The sequence below is a fragment of the Leptidea sinapis genome, chromosome 46, assembly GCF_905404315.1.
Source record: "Leptidea sinapis chromosome 46, ilLepSina1.1, whole genome shotgun sequence".
In the NCBI taxonomy this organism is placed as follows: Eukaryota; Metazoa; Arthropoda; class Insecta; order Lepidoptera; family Pieridae; genus Leptidea; species Leptidea sinapis.
Genome location: NC_066310.1, coordinates 4908049 through 4914282, shown reverse-complemented (window position 1 = coordinate 4914282; position 6234 = coordinate 4908049).

The following is a 6234-nucleotide window of genomic DNA, read 5'->3' as shown; positions in this document are numbered from 1 at the left end:
TTAAGGACCGCTGTCACATTGTGGAAGGATGAGCGCTCGCTCTCGTCCCTAACCAATGCAACATAGTGGCGCTAGGCCGTAACTTCACGCCGGTTGAATGTGCGAGTGTTATACTGCTCCGGTCTATTCTGGCCCGTTCGAGCTGTTGTCATTGGACTGCCGACCTACGTCTCTATATCGATTGACTGAAGAAACATCAACATACAATAGCGTTTAATGAGTGAGTCACAGATCCTTATTTGATTTGTAAAATAATAAATATTGTTTGCAATACAGTCCTTTAAACGTTGAGGCCACCTATCAATAGAATACACACACGCACTCTTTCCATAGGAAAATTCTACACTGGCAATAGTACGGATTGTTTTAGGGACTCCAAATTATCATGACGTTTAGAGCAAGCCGTACTCTCTAAAATTCACCATAAATCATATTCCAGCCGATTAAAATCGAGTCTAGACGACGGCCAGTCTTCAGCTCTGATGTAGTCCGAAACGTTCGTTGCCAACCAAGAATGTAGACCGAGCTTTATGACCCGGCGCCGAGTCTTGCTGAAAGGATCATTCTTGGTTATTCACTATGGTGTTGTTAAAGGGCTTCACTAGCTTCTCAAGAATGGTTTCCTGATACACTTGTGTCGATGTTTTGATACTTTTTTCACACAGTATGGCTCATTCACTCCATAGCTAATCCAATCCAAACCATCACTGAAGTCGGATAGTGCTCACTCTGTCGAATAATTGGGAAGCTTCCTTAGAGCTTTGAGCTTAAATTTTGTTTTTTAAAATATTGCTCAACTGCGAAAATATTCTCATCCGTTCACAAAAAATTTCTGTGTTTTCCTTTTGCGTGCCGCTACAGTAGTTGTTTCTTTATTCTTTTTTAAATTATCAGTTAAGAAATGACCAGTAGGTCCTGTAGGATGCAAGTATGTACAAGTCCTCTTTTAAAATACGCGACATGGTTCTAGGTCTCATCTTCATCTCCCGAGATAAAATCTTTTGATTTCGGAATGGATTTCTTCGATTTCTTTCCCTTACTGCTTTGACCACCTATTTCGTACGAACACTAAGTGGACGGCCAGATCTTTGTTAACCCATTTAAGTATCACATGATTTTGTTATGAAAATAAGGGACGAGACGAACAGAACGTTCAGCTGATGGTAATTCATACATCATGCCCATTACAATGCAGTACCGCTCAGGATTCTTGAAAAGCCCAAAAATTCTGAGCGGCACTACACTTGCGCTTGTCACTTTGAGACATAAGATGTTAAGTCTCGTTTGCTCAGTAATTTCACTAGCTACGGCGCCCTTCGACCGAAACACGGTAAAGTTTACACATTACTGCTTCACAGCAGAAATATGCGCCGTTGTGGTACCCATAACCTAGGCGGCATCCTGAGCCTCCAACTGGCTCACTTCTTTTGTCCTTGATTTCAACTAGCCAGAATAATATTTTCTTAGATAATTTATACGTCTAGAGAAAGAGTCTCTTGCTGTTAGACAATCGATAAAAACTGGCCAGGAATATTAGTTTAGTGTGCGTGACAAGCTACGTCTTTGGGGCTCTTGCGGGCGATAGGCGGCTACGATTTGCTGACCACTTTCACGAGCAGACGCTAATGCTCTACGTAAATACATTTACCTTTTAATTCAATAACATCGCCTGATGTTAAGTGATCACCGCCGCCCACATTTTTTTTTTATGGAATAGGAGGACAAACGAGCGTACGGGTCACCTGGTGTTAAGTGATCACCGCCGCCCACACTCTCCTGCAACACCAGAGGAATCACAAGAGCGTTGCCGGCCTTTAAGGAAGGTGTACGCGCTTTTCTTGAAGGTACCCATGTCGTATCGTCCCGGAAAAACCGCACAAGGAAGCTCATTCCACAGCTTCGTGGTACGAGGAAGAAAGCTCCTTGAAAACCGCACTGTGGAGGACCGCCACACATCCAGATGGTGGGGATGATATCGTAATCGTGGCGTGTCGTGAGAAGGTGATTTCGGCGGCAGGAAACAGGTTGAACAGCTCTTCGGAACACTCCCCGTGATAAATGCGGTAGAAGACACACAATGAAGCGACGTCTCTACGCAACGCCAAGTGATCCAGCCGTTCACAGAGTACTGGGTCCCCGACAATTCGAGCTGCTCTGCGTTGCACGCGGTCAAATGGATCGAGCAGATACTGTGGTGCGCCAGACCAGAGATGACAGCAATACTCCATGTGAGGCCGGACCTGCGCTTTGTAGAGCGCTAGAATGTGGGCCGGCTTGAAGTATTGCCGTGCTCTATTTATGACGCCCAGTTTCTTTGAAGCCAGTTTGGCTTTGCCCTCCAGATGGCCACGGAATTGGCAATTGCTCGAGATTTCGAGACCCAGTATTCCGATACTAGGCGAGGCTTTAAGGGAAGTGTTCTCGAAGAGCGGTGATACGGCAAATTTTTTTAGTGGGTTTACCACTAAAAACTTGACTTGCGCAAACTTGAGTCTTCTGGGGGTTAAATTGGACAAGGTTCAACTTACCCCATTCCGCGACCTTCTCGAGAGAGGACTCGATAGAAGACACAAGTTTCTCCCGGCACTGGTCGACGTTTTCCCGAGAGAGACCTGCATGGCCCGTGTATACGGCATCACCAGTGCTGTCGTCTGCATAGCAATGCATGTTGGCGGTGTCCAACATATCATTGATATGCAGAAGAAACAGCGTGGGAGATAGCACACAGCCTTGGGGCACTCCAGCGTTCACGGGCTTGGGATTCGAGCAATAACCGTCGATAACGACCTGTATGCTGCGTCCAGTGAGGAAGCTGGAGGTCCACTTGCATAAGCTCTCGGGAAGCCCAAATGATGGAACTTTTGCGAGAAGCGCCTTGTGCCTTTTTGCCATACACGATCAAAGGCCTTCGCTATATATCCAGACCAACTGCCAGGCCTTCCCCCTTGCTTTCAATAACCGCCGCCCATCTATGTGTTAGGTATACCAGAAGATCGCCAGTCGACCGACCATGGCGAAAGCCGTACAAAAATAAAGCAACACCAGAGGAATCACAGGTGTGTTGCCGCCCTTTAAGAAAAGTATATGCGCTTTTTTTAACGTATTTTAACCAAGGTAATATTCTGAATGTAAAATGGAAAGGTAATGCTGAATCGCTATTAGAAGTTTAATTAGCATGTTGGAATAAAATGCAGTGCGGGCAAAGATTATGTACTTAATAGTACCTACAAGTACAGAGGGTTCACTCCGCAAAATTAATTAAAGACATAGGGCCCTACAATAAGGTGAAATTCAGATCGCACAGCGCTATTAACCTACATTTTATTCACCTAGAAGTTTTCTCTCTTTCTATCGCGTGACTCTTACCTCTTCGAACGACATTAGGGTTGTCTTTTTTACCTAAAACTGTACCTACTTAGAATAAGGTCATCTTATAAAAATAGCTAAGTTTTTTCTATAATATAGGTATGTACTCTTGATTTTAAATCAATATTCATTCGTTGTCAAACCTACATTAATTACAGATAGATAGTAATGAGAATTTAAGACATTTATTGTTCCATAAAGGAATTTCCACTTAAATGGAACTTACAGGCTATTTTATAAAAAGTAGGTTACAAAATTGCATCTTAAAGCATACAGTAAATATAAAGTAATTAAAATAGGTTAAGTAGGTAAGTATATAAGCTAATACATTTCTAATACAAATATTTTATAAAAAATAAAACACTAGTGGGTAGTTTTAAAACATCATCGCATCAACATTGTTGTACCGTATTCTAAATTAAATTATTATCAAATGTACTTTAAAAAGTGTTATACAAGGTTCAATTACTACTTACCGCAAAGTTATCAAACACTTACTCCTGATTATGCTTTTAAAGTTTTATCTATCATTATTAACTTGCTATATTATAAATACAAATAGTATTATTTCAAATTAAATGGTCAATTACTATTACTAGCATTATAACGCAAACAACACTATTACAAACAACATGCTTCGCTTATTTTAAATTTTAAAACTATTAACAAATTATTTATAAAGTTTATTAAATTAATATTTTTAAAATGACACGGTCAAAAATATTTTATCAAAATGTTCGTGGATTGCGAACTAAAACCTTACAATTTTTGAGAAATATAAGTCTGTGCGACTATGATGTTATTTGTATTAATGAGACTTGGTTAAACGACAGCATCCACAGTTACGAATTATTTAATGATAACTACCTTGTTTGGAGGCGAGATCGCGACTGCCGAGCGACGGAACAAACACTAGGAGGCGGAGTTCTAATTGCAGTGCGTCGGGAGCTTACTACTGAAATAAAGGATGACTGGAATTCTTCTGCTGAAGATCTATGGGTAACTAAATGTCTACAGCATCGTAAGCCGCGGGTGACCTATAAAATGCACATATGTGTAGTTTATTTGTGTAATCAAAATTTAGGGAACTCTTTCACAGTACAGACGTCGACATTCGCATCAAATCTAACAAATATTGTAGTGAATCATCCTTCCGACAAATTTATTGTATTAGGGGACTTTAATTGACCTAACTTAGAATGGAAAATATCTGAGGACGGTTGTTCATATCAAGCATGTAATATACAAGGTACCTCTCAATTTGAATTAATTGACAACTTTTCGATTTGCAATCCTTTACAGTATAACTCAATTTTGAACATAAATAATAAAGTATTAGATCTTGTACTATCGAATAATGAGGTTTCCGTCTCTCAGTCAACCAGCCCTCTAGTGCCTGAGGATGCCCACCATAAAGCATTAACAATTTATGCTGAATTTGTTGAACTACATTCATTAGAAAGTATTCCACATTTAAAGTACCAGTATAACCTAGGAGATTACGATAATATTAAACAGAAACTTGATGAGGTTGATTGGATATACCATATTAATAATAAAACTTTTGAGGAAGCTGTAAGTTTTGTTTATGATACATTATACAAATTAAGAGACGAGTATATACCATCTAAACAAATTTACAATAACCGCAAATATCCCCAGTGGTATAAATTGCCTCTTATCAAAATCTTAAAGGAAAAATACAAATTTCGCAAAAAATTCAAAAATTATGGCAATCTTTCCGATTTTAATTCATACGTCACTTTAAGAGATCGTGCTGTTAGAATGGAGCGTGAAATGTTTGATGAATATATTAAAAAAATTGAGACGAATATAACCAAAAATCCTAGGTCATTCTGGTCGTACGTGAAGTCGAAGGTTCAAACAACTACTCCGCTGTATTTACACACTTGGGCCGATACTCAAGTAATGGTGAGGAGATTTGTAATATGTTCGGAGATTTGTTTCATTCAAACTTTCTCAACAACACAGTTTCCGTCAATAATAAAGAAAAAATAGTCATCCATAACTCGCTCAGTGATATTTCCCATATAGAAATAAGTGAAGAAGAAGTTCTTAAACTATTCAAAGGCTTGGATCCATACAAGTCTGCTGGTCCCGATAATATTCCACCCTTACTGATCATCAGGTGCGCCGATAATCTCTGTACTCCCATGACACTTCTTTATAGACGTTCCATAAATGAATGCATTTTAGCTGATATCTGGAAGAAAGCCTTTATCACACCAATTCATAAAAGTGGCCCTAAAGACCGAGTGGAAAACTATAGACCGATTTCTAAACTATGTGTTTTTGGCAAAGTTCTAGAAAAAATAATGCGCAAGCAAATTCAATTTGCCCTAAAACACATATTTAGTGAAAATCAACATGGCTTTCTTCATGGAAGATCAACCACATCGAATTTGCTTCTTTGCACTGAAACACTGTCAAAGTATATGTCGGAGCCTTCCCAAGTAGATGTCATATACGCTGACTTTAAGAAAGCATTTGATAGAATTGACCATTCTATTCTTCTTGACAAATTACTACAAATAGGGATTCGAGGCAACTTATATCGATGGTTTTCAGCTTATATCGCCAATAGATGTCAAGTCGTTGTTCTAAATGGTTTTAAATCTGCTACTATGTGTATTCCTTCAGGAGTCCCACAAGGATCCATTCTGGGCCTCCTCTTATTTAATATTTTCGTAAATGACATATCCTCTAATTTTAAACATTCCAAAATAATACTATACGCCGACGATATGAAAATACTTTGCCCGGTTAATTGTGTTAGAGACGCTGAACTTTTACAAACTGATCTAGATAAATTTGTTAGTTATTCTGCAGAACACAAATTAGATCTCA